The following is a 21,283-nucleotide window of genomic DNA, read 5'->3' on the forward strand; positions in this document are numbered from 1 at the left end:
TTTAGGATAGTTGAAAAGAGTTTATTTTACCTTTTTAAAAGCCATTTAAAGAACATTGCATTCTTAAAAACCAACAAAATGCTACAAAGCGTTAAAAGAACTTGCAATGAGAAATTCTAAAGCCTACTATTGCTGACCTTCACTTTTCAGAAAAACTAGTTATCTGGTTGTCATGTCACTTTAATAACTTCAGTATTTTAAGAACATGGAACAAGTATGTAGTTCAAGTGTTCTGATTTATTACTGATTTATTCCTAAGACTACCAAAATCAAAAGAGTCTCATAACGTACAGAAAAGCAAACGTGGTCACCAGTGGAAGCCTCCATGGAACTTCTCCTTTTAGTGGTCTAGATTTAGTTAGTGCCTCGCCAATTTACCAGCCAAAACTTGATATATGTTATAGTACTTTAGGATTCCATAAGTGCTCACCAAGTCTTTATTTAAAGAATAGCTGTCCTTTGTGGTCTATGTATGGCATTACTCTTCTTTTTCCATTGCTTGCTTGTCATGCTGGTCCTATGATTTTGGCACTTAGTTTGTGATCCAACACAAGTATGCAGCAACATAAGTCAGAAATCTAAATCTGAATTCTTGGTATGGATCAGTGGCTTAAAGGAACTAAACTCAAAAATTCCTAAAACAAACAAACGCCGCCATCTTCGCCTCTTTTTCCAGGTTCTTCTTCCTACGTCACCTGACCCAGGCACAAGATCGGGTGACGCAGGTTGGAAAAAAAACTTGACAATCTCACGCATGCTTTTTCCAACGAAAAGGCTCCTTCTGTGCATGCCTGAGATGAACACCCAAGAGCTTTGGGCCAAGGCTTTGCACTCCCATTCATTCTCCATCGCCTAGGCAGGTGCCTACCCTATTGACAGCTGACCTGACCTTCATTTCTTTTGTAGTTTTAGTAAATGCCCTGTAAATATCACACCTGGATATTCCATTCAGTAATTGTCTTGGATTACTGTAACTCAGTCATCAGACCAGGAAGTATAAAAATCCTAAACTAAACTCTTGGTACAGGTAAAAGGCACAGATGTTGTGATTCTGTGTTCATTGATAAAATATGACTTGATATCAGCCTTATGTGGTCTGTTGTACTGCAAAGCTCAGAGAAGAGAATGAAGAAGCAGTACAAGAAGCCATTCGGGTGTGCTACAATGCAGGGAGTATGCTAACAGGGAAAAGAACATACTGAGTAATAAGATTCCCGCTTTTACTGTCCAGGATAGTGGAGGTGAGAAAAAGTGACCTGTAAGTGTTAGTTAACTTCAGCAGAGAAAAAGAGGTCTCCTGCCTTGCCAAAACTGTGCTGTCCAACAGGGCGGTGTATATCTCAGAGAAATACAAGTCCTTTGAATAGAATCGCTTTCTTATAAGTGTGTACTAGCTATATAGACTTTTTCGTTGCAGAGGTCACCCCGCTGTGGGTCAAAGCTTTAGCTTTCCAATCATCAGAAAGCATTTCCTTTGCTGGTTGCAGATCTTTAGGTCTGATTCAACGCCGTGTGTTGGTCCTCCGTAGATAGACCACTGCTTCCACACACCCGATTCATCTCTGCAGAATGCTGGCATTTCACAAGTATTTCTGCTGAAATTTGTTTTTTCAATAAAATGATGCACATGAAATCTATTTAGCTGGTTTAATCTGAAAGTTCAACCAACTTTAAAAGCTACAGCGAAAAAACGCAAAGCTGTATTTTTTCCTCCATATAAAGAAGCTTCATTTCCTGACAGCAGTCTTTTTTGACAACATTCCAAGTTCCCAGCTCCTCAAGCTTGCAGCTTAACGGTCATTTGTGACCTCATCCTTATTCTCTCCAGAAATTCATACAACCACTTCTGTTGTATCCTTCCTTTTTTGTGCTTACTGCAGTTTAAATGATGATAATGCTCCCATCCCATCCTGCCCGGTCTACTGTAGGACCCCACCTGCAGATGGGAAAAATACGTTATTTAATGACCTAATGTGGCTGCCCCTTTTGTACTAATTAGTATTTAAAAGTTAAAACTTAGAAACAAAGTTAGAACTTCATCGTGCAGTGTTGGATTTAGTTATTTGGTCCTTTCAGCCTGCCACATATAAACCTGTAGCCTGGCACAATTCCTAAGCTTATGTGTGCTGACGGGGACAACATGAAAAGATCACATGACGTATTCTGATCAGACTTGGTTTCCCAGAACTGTTCTTGGCTCTGGGCCCAGTCTCTGGCCAGATCTGTATTCAGTCCCCAGCAAAAGGCCCTCACAGATCATTGAGTAAATTGTTTTTCAGTGCCAGGGTTTATTTAAGCGACATTACGCCATGTACACATATTGGTCTTATGCAACTTCCAGGGCCTTTTAGTATCGGATGCGTAATTTCAAAGAAACCGAATCTGGTGTGTGTAGGTAGAATGGTTTCGTTGGAACGATGTCAGGTATGGTAGTATGAAACTGGCACACACCTGCCAACCCATACATAGTAATAAAAGATCTATCATATATAACATGAAATGTTATTGCTAAGTCACCACATTGCCAAGGCAATACAGCTCTATTAGGAAAATCTAATACGATAGGTGGTATCCTTGAGATCAGTCTTGTTGGCCAGTTTTCCATAAGGCACAATGGTTCCATTAAGGTTGCTAAGGGTTCCTTGAGCAATGGTGGGTTGGCAGCCTTACAAAAAGCGGTGATTTACAAAAATGACAAGGATTGTTTCCAAGTCCTTAATCATCTTAAATGGGAAAAATGTTTTTCTACATTAGCTATCTGTACAATATTAAGTAGTATAGATCCAGCAGCACCTGGCACTTACTATTAGAGCAATGTTCACAATTCTTACAATTGTGGATTGACTAATGGTGCTGACATAGTTCCAGGACAGATTTACCTTGGTAGAACCAGTTGTGTGGGAGCAGTGGAGCCATTAATGTTGGCCCTCGGATAAATAGCCATTGATACAAGTCTATTTAGATGTCGGTAAACTTGGCATTTAGGATGTTGGTTCCAAAGACCCCCAGTGTCTTTTGTTGTTCTTCTTGCTGACCCAGAATGTAACAGAGCATACTTCCAAAGTACCTTTCATGTATTGGGACCTTTTCCTCATTAATGTAACTAGGTAGTCTTCCAATAGTACCCCAATTGGGGCATTGTTATTACCAGCAATGAAAATGGACAGTCTTCCTAAATACCCTCAATGTATCCAGGTATTCTGCTCCCTGATCAACAATTAACTGATCATTCTTCCAATATATTGGGGCTTTCCTTTCCTTGGCCACCAATTTTATTGAATAGGTGTTAAAGGAGAAAGTGGAGTAAAGAAGGAAAGTGTCAAGATAAAAAAGCATAATGTTTAGATACAATTAAATTTCACCTAGACTTATATCTATGACATATGATACTCGCATAGATTGTGAATAGATCTTGTACAACCACTCGAGTACAGCTGACATTTGACCATTATTCCAGGGAGAACTGTCAATAATTCTCTCCAAACTTGAAATATTTGACTTGGATAACGTGCTACTCTAGATGATCCAGCACCCCCACACCTTTCCTCTTTATCTCATCATTTTAACAAGGCACTTCTCTAAAATACCTCCAGGGTATTAGGGCAATCTTTCACAATGGCTCCAGTTTATCAGGGAATTTTTCTTACTAACCAATGATGCAATTGGGCATTTTACCGAAATACCTCCTCCTTTTCACTGACCATCGAGACCCTTCTTCCATTGACCACCAACAAAAGAGGAAAGGGTCTACAATTTTCACTGCCTGTGTGTTCTTTTAAAAAGTTGTAAAATGCTGCTGTATGGAATACATCTCTTGTTATAAAAAATACATGCAGCATGAAGCAATCACCCCATCTTCCCTCCTTTATACAAATAACAAGGTCAGACCTGTTCAATCCCCTCCCTAGTTCCATGTCTAGTTCCTATGTTTTCCTTTAAGGTAATTTTATGATGTGTTGGAGGCAGTTTTTATTTTATTTATTTTAGTTTTATGTTTTTAAACTTTTGATTTATGTCTGCTTTTGCCTTAATAATTATAATTGTGTTTTGTAAGTCACTGATGTCTCATCAGGTTCTATATACTAGATTCTCCTGGACAGAGAAAAATATTTTTTAGTTGGATAACCAGATACTGGTATGTTATAGGCCAAACAAACAATTTTCCACAAGAGTTAAAAATATAAAACTTACTTTATTACAAATCACATCATAAAATGCATTACAGAAAATCATTATGAGAGAAAGACCTCTAGCTGACAACTTGCCCCCAATGCATATATGTAAGATCAGATTTTCATTCATCTTTGAATTTTGATTTTCTGGAGATATTAGTTAATCTGTTAATTGATGCAATGTGAAAAGAGTGATTCACTATGTATTATGTATTAATGTGTGAATGTGTTGTAATATCAATCATTGTTGTAATTATAGCTTCCTCCTCCTGTGGAAGTGGACTATGATTCTGTGAAACGCGTAGAAAATTGGAACAGTTTTAGAGAGGTCTCAGAAGGAGATCTATGTTGGTGCTAATAATGTTTTATGTGTTTTTCTGTCATGCATTTTATGATGTGATTTGTAATAAAGTAAGTTCTATATTTTTAACTCTTTTGGGATGTGGCCTGGGTAATTATAAATCTGAAGGGGTATAAGTTACACTAAAACTAGATTCTCCTATCAAAGCTGGAATAGCTTTGTGATTTCACTGGTTAGACAGAAAACTGCATTGTATAAATTAGCACTGATTAAAAAAATTGACTACAATAAACCATAAAAATATACTCAAAACCACTATACATTCCCCTAAAGGGATGAGATCCCCTATCAGTTAATATTTATTCCCTTACCTGAGTCATACCTGAGCATATCTGAGCCAAAAAGGAGTTAGGTTTGGGTGTCCTACATTTGAAAACTATTAGACTAGAGTTTTTCTTTAACCTCAATCTGAGATAAATCCTAAATTTTAAACATTGTGACAGTCCATGATTTTGTTTCCTGAATGCTGCAGTTGAACTATAACCATTGAAATTTAGATCTGTTCTTGGACAAACCTGTACACTGCCATAGGAGAGGTAAAATACAGATTACAGTTACTGTCATTCCTATTCATACATATAGCCTGTAGCTATCTAGCAGACAGTGAAGCACAGTAGAGGGAAAGAGGTGTCAGCAAATATTTGTCTGGGAATGTGAAATTTTACCTTTGGAACATGACTGACTATCTATCTATCTATCTATCTATCTATCTATCTATCTATCTATCTATCTATTATCTATCCATCAGGTTTGTATGATCTAATATAACAATTACTAATGGATAATTTTATTATTTCACCCAGTCTTTTCCTTTAAAATGATCACTGACGCAACAACTCATATAAGGTATATTTGGTTGAAATTCTTGGATTTTTAGTTTGGACAGATTGTTGTTTTTCAGTGAATTGATTTCTGGCCAAACTGCCTTTTAGTGTAACCCATTTAGAAATGGCTCTTTCATGTAAACAATTGTTATATTACACAATTGTATTATTTATATGGGCATGTTGTTGTATATAGTCTCTGTTTTCAGGTTCATGAAATGCCCAAAGAAGAAGACCTTTGACTAAAATGGAAGATCTGCCTTTGCTGGCAAAGCCCCCTTACCCCTGTTAATTTGGCCATCATTTATAACAGTGAAAAACATACAGTGAGGGAAAGAAGTATTTGATCCCCTGCTGATTTTGTACATTTTCCCTCTGACAAAGAAATGACCAGTCTATAATTGTAATGGTAGGTTGACTGTAGCTGTGAGAGACAGTATAACAACAAAAGGACCCTCAAAAACCCAGTGCTCAAAAGTCAGAGCTTGTTGTGCATTGTAATGAGTGAAATAAGTATTTGATCCCCAACCAACCACCAACATTTCAGGCTCCCAGGTGTCTTCACTGTATGCAGGTAATGAGCTGAGATTATGAGCTGTAAGGGAGTGCTCCTAATCCAAGCTTGTTACAGTACCTGTATAAAAGACACCTGTCCACAGAAGTGTCAATCAGATTCCAAACTAGCCACCATGGCCAGGACCAAAGAGCTGTCTAAGGATGTCAGGGACAAGATAGTAGACCTACACAAGGCTGGACTGGGCTACAAGACTATCGCCAACCAGCTTGGTGAGAAGGTGACAACAGTTGGCGCTATAATTCTCAAATGGAAGAAACACAAAATAACTGTCAACCGCCCTCAGTCTGGGGCTCCATGCAAGATCTCCCCTCGTGGAGTTGCACTGATCATGAGAACGATGACGAATCTACCCAGAACTATATGGGGGGGGGGGACTTGTCAATGATCTCAGGGCAGCTGGCCCCATAGTCACCAAGAAAACAATTGGTAACACACTGTTTCATGAAGGCCTGAAATCTTGCAGAGCCCTCAAGGTCCCCTTGCTCAAGACAGCACATTGCCAATGAACATCTGAATGATCCAGAGGAGAAATGGGTGAAAGTGTTGTGGTCAGATGAGACCGAAATTGAGCTCTTTGGCATCAACTCAACTCGCCATGTTTGGAGGAGGGAGAATGCTGCCTATGTCCCCAAGAACACCATCTCCACAGTCAAACATGGAGGTGGACACATTATGCTTTGGGGGTGTTTTTCTGCTAAGGGGACAGGACACCTTCACCGCATCGAAGGGACAATGGACGGGGCCATGTACCAACAAATCTTGGGTGAGCACATCCTTCCCTCAGCCAGGGCATTGAAAATGGGTCGTGGATGGGTATTCCAGCATGATAATGACCCAAAACACACGGCCAAGGCAACAAAGGAGTGGCTCAAGAAGAAGCACATGAAGATCCTGGAGTGGCCTAGCCAGTCTCTAGACCTTAATCCCAGTAAGCCTCGAAACCTTACTGACTTGAAGAGGATCTGCAAGGAGCAGTGGGACATCACTCCTGAGATGTGTGCAAACCTGGTGGCCAGCTGCAAGAAACGTCTAACCTCTGTGATTGCCAACAAGGCGTTTGCCACCAAGTACTAAGTCATCTTTTGCGAAGGGATCAAATACTTATTTCACTCATTACAATGCACATCAAGCTCTGACTTTTAAACGCTGGGTTTTTGAGGGTTCTTTTGTTGTTATTCTGTCTCTCAAAGCTACAATAAACCTACCATTACAATTATAGACTGGTCATTTCTTTGTCAGAGGACAAACGTACAAAATCAGCGGGGGATCAAATACTTCTTTCCCGCACTGTACATTTAAAGGAGCAAATATGGAGAGATTTCACCAGCTTTCCGTTCTGTTGCACCCTAGCTGAAATTATTATTATTATTATTATACAGTATTTTTATAGCGCCATCATATTACACAGCGCTGTACATAGTCGTGTCACTAACTGTCCCTCAAAGGAGCTCACAATCTAATGTCCCTACCATAGTCATATGTCATTAATGTAGTCTAAGGTCAATTGTTAGGGAGAAGCCAATTAACCTAACTGCATGTTTTTGGGATGTGGGAGGAAACCCACGCAGACACGGGGAGAACCTGCAAACTCCATGCAGATAATGTCCTGGCTGGGGATCGAACCTGGGACCTAGTGCTGCAAAGGCCGGAGTGCTAACCCCTGAGCCACCGTGCTGCCCACTGCCCACAGGAATGTCATCTTCCTCTAGGCACTGAAGAGGGGGTAAAGTAAGTATATTGGTAACTCTATCCTTTACTGGTTCATCTTTCATCTGCATATAGAAGGTGGTTTAAAGAGGAGACCCAACTAGCATAGACTGACCTTCCATTTAGGTGTAAGGCCCTCTTTCGATTGTTTAGTCTTTCCAACAGTGTAATACAGGACCACCCTGATACAAATTAAATGGATGATTTTAGTTGTGCCATTGATCAATCTAACGGAGATAATTATACAGAGATTACACATTCTCCTATAATGTGTGGCCAGATTATTAAATTTTTTGTTTTGGTTATTAAATCCTATTTCCCGGAATTCTCAGTATCTGTTGCTGTTGTAGGTGCTGCTCGGAAATGAAAGTCCATATTGCATATTCTGGTCCTGGTCAGTTTCATTTTTATGTGCTTCTGTTGTAAACTTCATTCTGCGCTGCAAGTTAAGTGTTTTTTGTAGGAAAGATGACTAACAGGATACCGCTCTTCAGATTATCACACTGACATTAATTATATCTGTTTACTGTCATGTCTATGGTACTATAACATGTATGTACAAATAAAGGAAGGGAGAAGTAAAATACTTGTTATTGTTGAAGGGGCTGTCCAGAAAATTTGGAGTTTCCCCGATCCTTGTCACATAGTCCATAGTGACTCAATAGTGTCCTTATGTCTTTGAGTAACCCATACAAAAAAATGTAAGACCCTCAATATAAAATGGTTTGCAGTGTTTAAGACAACCTGTACTTTGTCCAAAGAGTAAAAAATAACAGATTCAAAATAATAGAACAAGAACATCTAATGGGCACCTCACCATTGGGGAGACTTTTGGCCCTGGGACCAAGGGCAACCAATCAGGGCAGATTACTGTGGTCTAAATAAAGTGTATTATGTAAAATGTGCCATGGTGCTGCATTGGCATGATGAAAAGAAGGACATGGCTTTTTGAGACAATCGTGTAAACATTTTCACAGCAAAGAAAACCACCTACCTGGAGTGAGGAGTCATTTTGCTGCGTCTTCCTTACCAAAAGAGAAGGTATGCAGCATTTTGGGCACAAGAAGGAAAATATTTTACTTAGCATTTTAGTTGCAGATAAGTTGCAGCCTACATCCAGATTGCTATTCTGAAATGGGTCCTAAAGAGTGAATCCCAGTCAATCAGTTTCCTGTATGCCTGTAAAGGTTCTCATTTATCCAAGTCATGGTAAGCCTAGCACTAGTTGGTGACATTCTAATGTATTCATTCTTAACTGCTCATCCAAGTAGATTCCTCAGCTCTAACGGGTGTGAGACCTTTCTTTATTGTTAAAAGCCTGCAAACAACAAACATCAGTAATTTTATTAGAAGTATATATATGTATACAAAAATATAAATAGATATAATTGAAATAGAAATACATAAACAAAATGAATAACATCAAAAACTCCCTCCATCTATGATATTCCTAAAGGTCGAGAAGCATTGCCGTCATCCTATGTCTGCAGCTCCTTCACAAAAATCCTGCTATCCAAAGCCTATTAGGTTCAAGAAATCAGAAAGTAAAGCCGCTCACCAGGGAGTTCACCTATGGGTAGCTGATGTTCATCCACATGGGGTACACATCCTCATCCATGTGTCCTCTAGCATTCTGTCTTTCTCAAAACCCTGAATTTTCCCACTGTGTGCAGAATTTCACTCACCATCACCGGGACACGGAGGACACCTGGCACCGTGTTTGTAAAACCACCCCTATCTAACTTATATGGTGCCCTAAAATCTGGGGAAGGTTTTAATTGTATAACAATTGTCTTCAGTTCCTGGATTGCCCCTAGAAATAATTGGGGGATCCCCAATTTCAGATTGATTGTGGTGCCTAAAGTCACATGGAAAACTCAATGGCCTTAAACCAATCAGTGTCAAAAGAGGCCAACTAATTAACCTAAAACATTGATGAGGTTAGAGCCCCCTTACCTCTCTCTATTACCCACATATAATGTTGTTTAGCATCTCCCCCCTGACTACCCCTAAACAATTACCGCATATATTAGGGCTTCGTTATGACACCATGATAACTGAACTATGGAATTAGAACTGAGTGGTTTCCCAACCTTCCCAACCCACCTACCTTGGACAAGCAACATTTGCTGAGGCTCATTCCATTCCAGGAAACTAGCAGGATCACCAGGTATTAAAAAAAAAAAAAAACAAAGAATGGAAAAAAGGGTAATTATTTATAAACCATTGGACATATAAATAACGATATATAGATTGTATTTTATAGACACACACTTTACAGCGTATCCTTACAGCTATCACTTATTAGAAATAAAAAGGCATTGGAAAGTAAGGAATTATCTTCAAAAGAATCTTTTCCAGAACATGCTACTAAGTTTATTAATGCTGCAACATTCCCAATAATGGAAAAGCAGTTCAAAATCCAACAAGAATAGAAATGCCATGTAACTGCTGCAGTGCATGGGTAGAGATGGGAACATAGGTTTTTATAGTTCTTGGAAAGTAATAGTTTTTTTTAGCCATGTGTGAAAACGAAACATTCCAAATAAATTCTCGACAGTTTAAAGTTTTCTAATAAATCAGAGGCATTTCAAGGTTTCATCATCTATATTTTTTTTAAATGACCCCCCTGTATTTTTGCAGAAGATCAAACCTAATTGAAAGACAGGATGACATCCGTACAGAGTGCCTGTCATTCATCTTGTCAGTGTGGGACAGTAGTGTCCTCATGTAATCCCAAGAAAGTTTATTTATTTCTGTAATAGGCAAGGCAAGCTTCCTGGGTAAAATGCCCTCTCATGTTCCTCACTCCCACAGTCATTAGAGAAATCCCGGCATGGATTGCCCTAAATACGTGTTACTGTGCGAAACTTTCTTTTTATAAGTATTTCTGATAAATTCATGTTACAAGAATTCTACGTACATTGTGTGAGATTATTGCTCTGACAATAATTTGAGTCTTGATACTGCTGGTACCAACCAGTTCTGTTTTTATGTGTTTTAGTCAAGGATTCAACTCATAGGAGTCATCTGAATTCTTGTTGAGATGTTTTTTTTCCCTTTAAAGTCAATGACAAACAGGAAACAATGTAAACCAAAATGAAAAATCAATGTCTGTTACTGAAATGAATCATCGCACGTAAAGTGTATTTAATGTAACCTGGTAATGTTTGAAAATAGACAACATATACATATACAACATATACATACAACATATACATGACAGAGGGTACGCAATACATCTGAAGGATAAAGGCGGATTGATAAATGACGTTGGGAGACTGTTATGCACATCTGTTTTTACATCTCATACAACAATCATCTATACTAGCCTTTCTCAACCATTTAACATGGGGAAATTACTATATCCACAGCTCAGAATACATCAGTGGGGTGGTCAGAAGGAAGAAGCAGCTCTAGAAAAGTCTTGGAGCTGTGTGTGTGATGAGGTTATGAGTGAGGAAATCATTGGTAGGTCATCGGAGGAGTAAAGAGAGCAGCTAGGGGAGTATTTTTTTACCAGGTCAGAAAGGTAAGTGGGACAAGAACTGTGGAGGGATTTGAAGGCAAAGCACAGGAAATTATTTGATTCTAAGGTGAAATGGAAGCCAATGAAGAGATCTGCAAAGAGATGCAGCAAAAGAGGAGCGGAGGGAAGGATGGATGAGTCTGGCTGCAGCATTCATATTAGATTGTAGAGGAGAGAGTAGGGTTAGTGGAATACCAGAGAGGTGTGGTATGTGTCATACACAAAGGGACAGACCCACTAAGGGGCATTTGGAGGTGGTGCGAGCCCTGAGAAGGGCCAAGGCGCAGAGTCTAAGCTGTAACCAGGTTTTCTCCAGAGCATCTGGTGGTGAGGATGTTGCGCTGCTGGGTATAGCCAGGTTGTGGTCCTTGGGCACACCAAGGTGGGCAAGCACGGTACAAAATCACAAAGCAGAAAGGTAGTCAAGGAAAGCCGGGGTCGAGACTGGCAGCAAGCAAGAGTGGTCAGGTCACACGCCAGGGGTCAATAGCCAGGGGTCCAGGGAACAGACAGCAGTGGCACAGGGAACACAGGAAACACTGGAACAGCAGGAGGTACAGGAGACCCAGGGATATCCACAGACAGACAAGAACACAGGAACAGCAAAGGGAAGTTGGCTGGGAACCAAAAGACTGGACAATAAGGGGTTAACACAGGAGCTGGACACAGGAAACACTGAATTAAGCAGCAGGTGTACAGGAAGTAGCTCACAGAAGTAGGGAGCTAGGCATTAGTAAGAATTGTTGCACGAACACAAAGTGCAGTCTGTGAGCCAGCTAAATAGCCAGGGCTGATCAAAAGGCTATCCTTTGATTGACCAGCGGATTGGACTGAATTAATAAAGCTTGAAAGCAGAGGCACGCCCAGCTTCAGAACTGCAAGCATGCGCAGGAGAGGGATGCCTATGCTTTAGTGAGGAAGAGGTAAGTGAATGTATGGTTTACGGTTAGATTTAAGAGATATGTTGCAGTTTAGAATTATTCTTAGGATAAGTTCAGATGGGCAGTGAGGTGGCAGTGCAGTTACTTCAACACACCTGTGAACAGTACCTGAGATTAGGATGTTACATAAAGCATTTCACCTGTGGTTACCCATTGGAAATGAATTGAGGAAGTTGTTCCGTACCACAAGCTGCTCCCCTGCTTGGCCAACAAAGCGCCAACTGTCAGAAGCCACCCAGGAACATCTGATCACACTTACCATAGTTTTAGGAGTTAGAGATGACCGACCAAATTATATTCTGATCTCTATTGTTTGGTGAATTTTACCATTGCAGTATTTGGGGCTTTTACAAAACTGCAGTTCTGTTTGATTTTTCTATATGCCAGCAGCAAATGGTAGAAATTAAATATCCAAACGAAGAATGCCATTATTATCGGATTATTAATTAATGTTTATAATGAACAGAATACAAAACAAAATGTATTCCAAAGGACACTTTATTTCCTTAACCTGAAAAGTTATTTAAAGGTATTTTATCAGCAAATTTCTATTTGCCGATTTTGTATGTCTTCTATCTCCCCCCGATCAGTCTTCCACAGCTACTCCAACCTACACACAAGGTGATGCACAGCTGGCTGTTTGGTTTTTGAACATTGCTTCTGAGTGAATCAGACTGTGAATCAGTCAAGGCTTGTTCATCAATCTCCACTGATGTTATCTCTGATGTCAAGATAAGTCAATATTGGTAAAGTGGATGACGCAATATACGTGGGGAAAAAGAGCTTCACAATTCAATGGAAGCTGACTAAATATAAAGAATACACTTGTACATGACTATATATTTCCTTCTATAAATGTTACAATGTTTACTTAGCAAGAAGAGACATTGTAGATTGTAGTAAAATAGGGTAAACTAAGTGAAAATTGCCTTGCAGGATGACAATTCACTTTGCTAAGTGAACAGCCTATATTATTTTGGTAAATCAATCTATATGTTGGCATATAAAACTACCTTATCTACAAGGATACAAGAGTGCTATTCAGGGGTAAAGTAAATAAAATAAAATAGTGAAATAAAATAGTGAAGGCTATTCATGGCCAGAGCCCAGGGAAGGCCCATACGGGGGTTCCAAAAAAAAGTGAGGGCACGCGTATGCCCACGCGTGCCCGTCCCACTACACCCTGGTGCATTGAAATTCAATTTCAATGCTGAATGAAAAGAGCTGTCATCCTGTTAAAAATAAATATTCTTCTAGAAGATGTAACATGTAATAAAATTACAAAAAAAAGGCACAGCAAAAATTTGTATTTTTTTTCGTTTTGTCCATATGTATACTTAGAGCTGGGCTGCAGACAAATTTAAAAACCGAAGTGTATGTAGATATGTAAGCAAAAAAAGTTGGTGAAATATTTATGTATTGTGGCAAGAATAAGTACTAGAATATAATTCAGTATCAGCTTCTTCTGAACTGGGACTGGGGGGGCAGGGGGTAGTTCTAAGGGTGAGTCAGGTATGTGCACATGTGCTGACAAAGAATAGAATAACAGAAGGACAGAGCAGAGTGAGCAGGGAGCAGAGCTCATCAGAGTACTACTGCTTTTTCATTGTCCAATCACAAGTTAGAGTCAGAAAGTGGCCCAGTTTTACTACTTAGGCTGCATACACACATTCAATTATCTGTCATGAACATTTCCAGCAACAAAAGATTGACAGATGAATAAACGAGCGCTGTACTTACAGGGTCATTCTGTTCTCTGGAGACCGGGGGCCAAGTGAGCTGCACACCTCTGTGCTCTTCTCCTTTCACTTGCAGTTGTTCATCATCAGTCGCTCATGGATCCGCCATGAACAACATCGGGCGACCTCTGTACACATTACAGATTCTAGCCAGACCATTTGTATTGGGTATGAATCATCTGACATAAGTACATAGCTATATTTTGTTCTTAGATAGGTTTGGGTAAATTGTGTAAAAAGTGTTAGGTTGTCACTTCAGGACAGAAAGTCTGTTCTGTTCGCACCTAAGGAATGGTAAACTGGAATTTATATAATTTTGGTTCTTGGATTTAGATATGATTTGTGTAAAAATAAAAAGTGCTTGCATTGAGATACAGAGATCCTCCTCTAGTAGTAAAGTCATCACAGAGTTCTCCCCAGCCCCTTTTAGCCAGGCACTCCACCCAGAACTTCTGGAACCACCTGGCTGTTTTTGGGTGGGTACTGATGTGTTGGGTCACAATACAGGGGCTGCCACCCACCTACAATTTCTTGCCACCCAGCTTAAAAAATGTTCTGGGTTAAACACTGCATTATCATCAGTTATCAAATACAATTAAAAAAAAAAAAAATATATATATATATATATATATATATATAAATGTAAATGTGCCAAAATGTGATAAAGAATACTTCAAGGTAAACCTCACAATAATAAGCCACAAAAAAACATAATATAAAATACTATACTAGAAAATATACTATTATTATTATCTATAGGTTTGGCAGGGGAACACTTCCCAACTTGCACTTATACTCATTCTTCTCCACTCATGTATGTTCAGTCATTTGGTAAGTGAACAGCTCACCTCCTATTCCTTGAATCTTGAACTTCTTTTCACCTTCAGTCTGTTGTAAACCTTCTCTTCCGATTCCTTATTATTCCATAATTCTTTGTAATTCTGAACCGTTTTTTCATAATCACTCTGCTGTCAAAATGCAATCCTGAGTCATTCACTATTTCTTCACCTACTATTGCACACGTTTCTGTAGTTATTGTTGAACTGCAGGCAAACGGGAAGAAGGTAAAAAGGTAATTAGATCAATTTCGGGTGTTTGTGATGTTTGATTATTCTAAATGAATGCAGAGCTGACATTATTTGTGTCTTTTATATCTACTGTAGGAACCTTTGTAGATGAGCAAGTGTCCCAGGCTAGATTCTAGAAGTTTTTCTTACTTATATTTATATATATATAGTGGTCTAACAATTGGAAAACAATATATTATTGTTACTGGACGTTCTTCCAGATTGGTGGCTTTCTCCTGTTCCCGGGAGGATTTCTCTGTATCTAGTTGTGAGAGTAACCAAACACAGGCAAAGAATATTCATTCCCCTGGACAGTTGTTGAGATTGCTATTCATTGAGGCAGGGCTTTTCCAAGGGATAAATATCCAGAGATCTGGAGAACAAGGCCTGGGTAGTCTAGCCAAGCTAAGGCATTAAACCTAACCTGGGCTCGGGGCAATGCAAGCCTGATTAATGATTTTCTAGCACTGGATTGCATTGATTCTTCGGAAGTGTCAGGAGTAGGGCTACCCCATCTGAGGCTGGATAGCTAAAAACCAGCTAAGGGTGTGGGGAAGGAATTTTCATAGAGGCAGACTAAAGTTCATCAGAGGAAAGAGAGAAAGATGATCAAAAGGAGCTCAGAAGTGACTTAGTTTTTGATATTTACCTCTCCAGACTAAGAGTTATGTAGTGACGTGATATCTTGCACCCTAACCCTCCCTCCCTTTGCTTTATAAAGTTAAAAAAAAACTCCTAGACTTCAATGGATTCCGGAACCTGTGCATTTGCACCCCACCAAAGCTGAGGGAACCTGCGGAAATGATTGCTACACTACCATGAGCTTAGATTTACTTTTGTTTTTGTTTTTTAATCAAGTTTGTTGCTAGCTCTCATGTTAATTTTCTGCCTCAAAACACTTATGTGTTACTGATCCAGAACAAATATGCAGACCAGAAGTTCTGACCTCACTCAAAAAAATAATACACTTGTTTCAACTGTCCTATAACTGTAAAACTTCCTGTTTTTTTTAAAAGAACTCTAACACTTTGGGTCATCAGAGAACACTGGTTGAATGTAATGAAGGGTATCTCTAATGTACTCATTTTTGCTGCGCTCCCCTGCTTGCTTGTCACCAAGTATGGAGTAGCATGTACCTGGCTCCATATATCACCTATGTAAGCTCTGGCTCCAACCAATAAAGAGCTCAGGAGTCCGTGGTCTGTGTTTTTCACAAGTGGAGTTTGCGACAAACATGATGTGTTCACACACTGCCAATATCGCAATATTTGTAAACAGGAACTTGAAGGTTGTTGCCAAATGGCAACTGGCTTTCAGTCAGCGGCTTAACTTGACAATAACTTTCTGACTGATGGTGTGAATCTGATAACCACCAGCCAACTAGCACTCTACCCACTATGAACCTTAGCAATGTTCATTCCCGCAGCCTGTTTTATGGTTTGCATGAATGGGTTTGGCAGACTTACAGCGTACCTAAACTCAGAATTTTTATGTTACATGAAAGGTTAGACAACCCTTTTAAGGTAAAAATTCTGTTTTAAGAAAAAAAAGGGTGCAGCACTGCCCTCTTAATTCTTGATTGTCTAGGCAATTAAGAATGAATTGGAGCACATACCTGCGTCACACATCACCGAGGCTCTTGGCAGCTCCTACTGCGCATGCCCAAGATCCCTTCCATGAAAATGGAAAACATTGCCACATGCACAGTGAGATTGGCAAGTTTTTTTCCCAATCTACGCCACCCGATCTCTGGCATGTGTCGGGTGACGTAGGAAGAAAAACATGGAAGAAGAGAGAAGATGGCGGCACTTGGTGCTCTCTCTGTGCCGGGCCAAAGGCAGATACCAGGACGGCGCAGGACCTAATATAAGAAACTTCCCGACAGATCGTCTGGTCTGCGGGATTGAAGGTAAGTGTGATTTTTTGTTTTGTTTTGGGTAGTTTTGGGTTTACTTCCTCTTTAAGCATACCAAACCCAGGCATGTTCACCCATTACTACATACAACTCCCAGACTCTAACAATGGAATAAAGAGTTGTGGATGCATGGTGATAGAAGCATAAGTTGGCTTAAAAGAGGCCCTGCCACCTTGTAGAATGGTCAAAGTGACAAAGTCTCTTTAAAGCTGTTTTTCAATCTTCTTAATTAAACCTTCCCAAAGGACAGCAGGACCAAGGCGGCAATTTACTCATCCAGAGTCTTGGCAGGAAAGCAGAATATTTTTACTTGGCAAGGTAATGTTAATGGCCCTTAAATGCGTCAATTAAAAGCAACAATCTGCACAACACTATACTAGCTCTGATCATTGGAGTTTTTCTTGTTTAGTTACTTTAGAGTTACTTGGCTTAATCGACTCCTCCGGTTGTTTGGCTGGTGATCATTCAATCCAATTCTCGTACAAAAGGTCAGGAAAAGGCACAGATCCTACTCACTCTGGTGTATTAAAAAATGTTTCCGTTTGGTGGCTGTGCTCTGAAGCCGTTATTTATTTAAGATTTGATAAGAAGAAACAGCTTGCAAGCTTGTTAAAGCCATTTGAATCCATTTTTCACATTTTCTCTGCACGGTTGATATATTGTGATCTAAGGATCATTTCCTGTGACCCACTTTCTGCTCAGCCAAGAAAACACATTCTAAACTACCCCATATTGAAAAATACAGAGGAAAGGGCTTTGACTAATGAAGGAGTCCAGCTGTCCTATTTAGCCCGACATTTCATTTCACCAGGCAAATCTTTTTATAACTTAACTGCTGAATCCGGCATGTTGTCAGCTGTAATTGTGCAAGACGTTAGTGCAAAATATAATTGTAAGCTTTTTCTCTTCAAGAATATATATTAGTTTATATTTACATATGTATATTGTGTGTTGGGGGATTTGCGAATATACTCATACTTACACTATATCTGTTTTGTTGGGTTGCATTAATGCATGATGTTGTGTCATGGCACCAGAGCAGACGTATTATGATGAATATGCAGCATTTTGAGGCAATGCACCACAATGCACAATAGGTTGTTACTATGTGTTGTCATCTTCTGCAATGCTGTGGATCTGTGCTACTTTGCTCCAGGGAGGTGCCATTCCAAGTTAGTGGTACTGCTGAACAATAAAGCATATAACTCGCCACCACAACTCAGAATTGTAACTCGAACCTGAATATTTTAGGTATATGAGTATTAAAACTGATATTTTATTTCTGTTTTTTACTATTTATGTAAACATGTCTGTTTTACAGATAAACCTTTAATAAATAGCGTTTATGGCAGGAATTTATAGTATGTTTGCCTTCAGGCTATCTCTCTTTATATATGTATGTAATATATTTTGTTTCAGGTTTCTTATGGCCCATCCAATAATGTTACAGATCTCTCTCCTTTAGCAAAAGTAGGCAGCCCTAACTACTGTATTAACCAGAACTCATACAACAACCTTCCATTAGTCCAGGTTGCATGATGATAATGCCTCAGGGGATGGTCCATGATAGTCCATGACTGTCTGAGTTTGAAGGAAGTGGGTTATGCTGGCATTTATTTAAATCAGAACACTGGGGGCATCCAATGGTAAAAAGGAAATTTTAAGGGAGACACTCTGGATTGTTGTTTATGAATGCAGTAGGTTGTTCTTTTTGTTTTTGCGTGTTTTTTTTTTTTTTTTAAAGAAAGCTGTCCAGTTAACTCAAAACTAAATTTATAAGTGTTAGGACTACTGAGAGAAGTGATAAAGCAAACCCAAGCATTATTGGGGATGAGAAAACCAAGAGCCTTGCCTGTTATGCGAGTCAAGGTATTTTGCCTTTCTTGTGCTCTTTGTTTGGAAAAACAGCCAATTTCAGAATTGTGGGAACCATTATTTTGCACACGGCTGCATGCCACACGAGGCAGATCGCGGCACAGTTCCCAAAAGCAACAAGATGCTTTCGGCCTCATGGCTGCTGTTGGAAAATACATGCCATGTCTGCAACCACGTTCAAATATTTTTACCTGCAGTGCAGTTTGCTTAGCACAGAAGCACACTAGCAGTTTGCCCTGCATCTGGGGGTGAACAACCACGTGGGTCTCCACCGCAGGTTTAAAAGGGCCCTTACAGCTTAAAGCAACTGCTGCCCAACTATTATACCCCACTATGAGTCATGAACCCATTCATGAGATACTGATGCAGAACACAAGTTCTGCATCTATATACCAATTTCCTGTGCTACTGTATAGGCAAATATAGTAAAAAGTTCAGTACTGGGAGGCAAGAAAAGTGTGCACTGCACTGTATGTTTAGTCTAACACTGGAACATGCTTTCAGGAGGTAGGTCACATGATCATTGTGTTGCTACTTCTTCAATGTTCATACAGCAGGCCAAGGTGTGTCAGGCTTTGCTCTATCACTACTGAAGGTCAGAGTCCTGGCTATGGTATCTGTCAATGGTACCTGGATGACAAGATGACATTTTCCAACACATATATATATATATATATATATATATATATATGATTATAGATGAACTGTGCATGTGGCTGCTCTACTGGAGTCCAAAACAAATGTCAACATTATGCAATTGCAATTTTTTTATTGTGGCTATTACGCGTTGTCTTAGAACAATTGTTTCTAAAGGTTTGCTAATGATTTCAAAATTTTCCCACCAATCACGTGGCCTGTAAACATGTTTAAAAACAATAAAGGAAACCCCCTCCAAGTACTGTTAAGAACACAAAGGGAAAAAACAGCTTTCCTGATGTTCCTAGGGAGCATTTGTGTTTTCTAAGTTGTTTTGATTTGTCAGACAATGTGCCTGGAGAGACAGACTGTACTAGAAAATAGAACAATTCCCCCGGAACATGTACTTCATACTGACAGACAGCCAGGGGTCTGAAATCACGCACAAGCCAGGAATGTACATAAAAGAAAAGCCCCATAAATCTGCAATGTGAACAAATCCAGAAATAAAAACCAATTGTTATTTCTGTGTAGCACTGAGCAGGGTTAGAGTGTTTTTTATTGTGTGGTCACTAAGCCAGAAAGTGAGCGGATTCTCCAGTGAGGACATACACAGCCATGTGCAAAAAGGGCTACAGGAATTACAAATGTGAAAGAAGAATTGATTGGAGGGGCTGTAATAGCAGTAATCTCTAGCAGTCTCATGTAACATGTCACCAGTTTATGACTGTCTCCTGAGACATTTCCTATTCTCCAACAACTCCTGTAACGTGTCTGTAGTCTCTGGCAATCACCTGCAGTCTCTAATTATCTCTCGCAGTGTGTCTGCAGTCTATAATAAACTCCTGTATGTACTGTACTGTATGCGGTCTTTGACCATCTCCTGTAAAATGTCTAAAATATCTTACCATCGCTGGTACATTGTCTGCAGTCTCTGGCAATCGTCTGTACAATGTCTGCAGTCTCTGATCATCTGTACAATACTTACAGTCTCTGACCAGCTCCCATAGAATGTCTGCAGTCTCTTGTCATCTCCTGTACAGTATCTGCTGTCCCTGACCATCGTCTGTATCGGTGGTCCCCAACCTTTTGGAGCTCACGGACCACTATATCTATAGACTCTGGACCAAGCATGCACAGGGAGCCATTTGTCATCCAAAGGGGAAGAAACTTCTCCCAGAGTGAAGTCATGATGCCAGGTCCCGCCAACTCTTCCATCACAGGTCTGAGCCTGCAATAGGAGAGTGGCCAGGTTGTGTCCAGAGACACAACCCACCCACAGCCCTGAGCCTGCGATGTGTACAGGAGACATGGTCCGAGGCCCTGGCCGGTGTACCTCCCCCCCACCATTGGTCTTTGTGTTCTTGCCGACCATCTGTTGAACGGCCGTGGCCCACTAATGGAGTGCGGACTGAGGAATGGGGACCCCTGTTCTGTATAATGTCTGCAGTCTCTGACCATCTCCTGTATAATGTTTGCAGTCTCTGACCATCTCCTGTATAATGTTTGCAGTCTCTGACCATCTCCTGTATAATGTCTGCAGTCTCTAAACATCTCCTGTATAATGTCTGCAGTCTCTGAACATCCCCTTTGATGACTTCAGGAGTAAGGCCATGTGTACAGTAGTGCTTGACTCATCTTTCTTCTTCTCCGGCACTATGCACACATATCCTCCGCCAGGCAAAGGTTCACTATACATTTTAGGAATATTTGGAAATGTTTTTTCAATATCCCTGATAACCCATAATCTTGTGCTGCAACACTCCCTAATAATGTGCTGCTGAATCCAATACATTTCCTATGCAGGACTGACAGCCAGGTGGCAGCAACTGATTAGACCTTGGCAGCCAATTCTGCTCTGTCTGAAAATCTTATTTAGAATACTGGGAGAAAAATAGGAATATTTATTGACTTACAAGGTCCATTAGGTCTACAAGTCC

The 21,283-nt window shown here is 40.0% G+C and overlaps 2 long non-coding RNA genes across 3 annotated transcripts in view; one reads left to right on the plus strand and one right to left on the minus strand.

Annotated features, from left to right (window-relative positions):
• LOC140328122 (uncharacterized) lies at positions 1 to 15,316 on the minus strand. 2 transcript variants are annotated; one of them, XR_011920232.1, is made up of 4 exons: positions 14,699 to 15,316; positions 9,752 to 9,795; positions 8,636 to 8,959; positions 1 to 1,936 (listed from the first exon to the last, which is right to left on the minus strand). It is a non-coding gene; the product is annotated as an uncharacterized lncRNA (long non-coding RNA). The 2 variants fall into 2 exon arrangements; XR_011920233.1 differs by lacking the exon at positions 14,699 to 15,316 and adding an exon at positions 13,852 to 13,980.
• The window catches only part of LOC140328123 (uncharacterized), a 24,250-nt gene continuing 17,811 nt past the window's right edge, over positions 14,845 to 21,283 (plus strand). The window contains exon 1 of the long non-coding RNA XR_011920234.1: positions 14,845 to 14,922. This is a non-coding gene — a long non-coding RNA (uncharacterized lncRNA). The remainder of the gene's footprint in view (positions 14,923 to 21,283) is intronic.

This window comes from Pyxicephalus adspersus, chromosome 4 (genome assembly GCF_032062135.1).
Source record: "Pyxicephalus adspersus chromosome 4, UCB_Pads_2.0, whole genome shotgun sequence".
Lineage (NCBI taxonomy): Eukaryota > Metazoa > Chordata > Amphibia > Anura > Pyxicephalidae > Pyxicephalus > Pyxicephalus adspersus.